Genomic DNA, 2,400 nt, shown 5'->3' with positions numbered 1-2,400 from the left:
AGTTAATAATTATAGTGAGTCTGCTGCTATATTGTACATATGCACAGTAGTTCTCATTTCTTTCATATCTAGGAGCAGTTTCAGACTAGTCAAGCTACCTACCATTCCTGTTTTTGGTAAGTCGGAGAAAACTAGACAAATTTTCAGCAATTAATGTGATAATTACAACTAGGACTATTTATGTAGCAATATATTGCCAATATATTAGACTAAGATGTTATTTGAATGTTTACCATCTTCTCATTCATATATAATATTTCTCTTTTTGTCAGGCATATAAACAACAGATTGTGTTTAAAGGCAGTGTTCTAGACACTATTGAAAATCTTGGATGCTTCTACTCAACAAAAATATGACCTTCACATAGATGAATCTGAATGGGCTCCCAGAAAAGCAGCAAGACTCCCAGAAACTCAGTAAATACTGACTTAACAACTGAACTTAACTACCCAACTCTGAATAAGTATATAAATTCAATCCAATTAAGTTTAAGTTAATCTGTATAATTTATTTTGTGTGTATACACAGGGTGTCCCAAAAGTCTCCATACATAGTGGACTATGTATGCCAACACCACATTGGTTGTGCTTTTTGTCAGTGGGTGTTTGTAGACGTCCGCTTCTCAGTTGGTCCGCAACACTTCCATTCTTTTTGAATTTGTTAATAAGTTTGGCAACAGTCTCGTGTGTGATATGCTTTGCATGTTATCTATTAAAGTCCATCACAACCTTACGACAGCTTCATGAACCAGCCATGAGAATGATTTCAATACGTTCTTCTTTTGTCAAAGCCTTTCTTAAAGTCTGTCTGAAAAATACAGTATATAATATAAACTAAGTATGAAAAATATTGGAAGACAACTTGCTAAAAAAAATTATTTCCCCTGTGTCCTGTATGATATATTATTGCAGGGAATTAATTTTTTATGTGTTCACATAAAAAAACACACATTTTTACAAGTCCTAAAAGTCTGCTTGGCAATTTGCCTAAAGACAACAATAGAAAAGTGCTAAATACTCAGGAGTGTAGTGCGGGCATCCAAATGACAGTGCAATTTTTGTTGGTTTGACCAAGGTTGCTGGTGAAGAGGTGGTTTAATAACTCTGTGTGTGTGTGTGTGTGTGTGTGTGTGTGTGTGTGTGTGTGTGTGTGTGTGAGATGGTTATATCTTAGTGGGGACCAAATGTTCCCTCAAGAAAAAGAATATCTGACAGTTTTGAACTTTCGGCAGGTCCCCATTAGGAAAAATGCCTTATTTTAAAACAAAAACTCAGAAACCCTAAAGACTAATAGTAGATCCAGTTACATGTACTTCCAAGCCCTGCCTCCTACTGTGACCTGTTTAAAATCTACACCCTTCACACACATACACACACAAACGGCCACCCCAAAGCAGCAACTCAGAGACCCCAAACTACCGGCCAAGTTTCAGCCATGTTGTGACAGGACACAGGAAACACTCGCTGGCTTGGGAGGAAGTATCAAATCAAAAGCCATCTTTTTCTACTTTGAGGGAGATTCCTCTCTGGTCAGAGGGGCTTTGGCTGACATTTAAAATGAGCCTGTCAAAAGGAGGGTTACACGGTGCCTTAGAAAACAAAAGCCTGCATTCATCTGGCCTACATGAAGAAACACAATGTTATTGCGTCAACGCCATCATCACCTCAGAAATAAGTCAGAGAGAAATAGATATAAACAGTCAGACAGCCTGTGATCATTTCCAAATGAGTGACTGCATTGTGCATAACATGTAAAAGCTTTTATTCCAGCTTTATTTCATTCATTATTTTTTTGAGAAATAAAAGATGGGGAGGACATTTGGGAATAGAACAGGGTCACAAATGCTATGTGAGAACTGAATGGAGCAGCCAGAAAAGACGAGACACAGCCACACACGATGAATATCTCAACACGCGCACACACACACATGTGCACGCACACACGCATTACATTACAGTGCTTGAGCCAAGTGAGTAAATTTATGACAATTCCTGTCTATTGCTGAATGAAGCATGCTGAATAAATTGACTGATGACACTCTGAGTGTGCAATGGCCAAATTACAGTATGTGGAGCCATACAGTAGACTGAATAATACACTAGAGCAGAATTTAAATTCAGAAAAGAAGTTATGAGCATTTTCATTCAGGTGTTAAATCCAATTTCCTAATTCTTCTTTGCAACCTAACTGGTCTCTCATGAAATTAATTTTTCAAAACGTTAGAATTTTTAATATATCTTGATTTTGACAACTGTAGATCTGGAATGTAAATAGTTATAATACAGACTACAAAATTATAATACAGACTCTTACATTGCATGTGCCAATTTTAAGGTACTAGCATGTCCTGAAGCATCTGTGTCTGTATTATATATGTCTGTGCTGCTACACAGTCTGGTT

The sequence above is a fragment of the Ictalurus furcatus genome, chromosome 28 (assembly GCF_023375685.1).
Source record: "Ictalurus furcatus strain D&B chromosome 28, Billie_1.0, whole genome shotgun sequence".
Lineage (NCBI taxonomy): Eukaryota > Metazoa > Chordata > Actinopteri > Siluriformes > Ictaluridae > Ictalurus > Ictalurus furcatus.
This window is presented reverse-complemented; position numbering follows the sequence as displayed.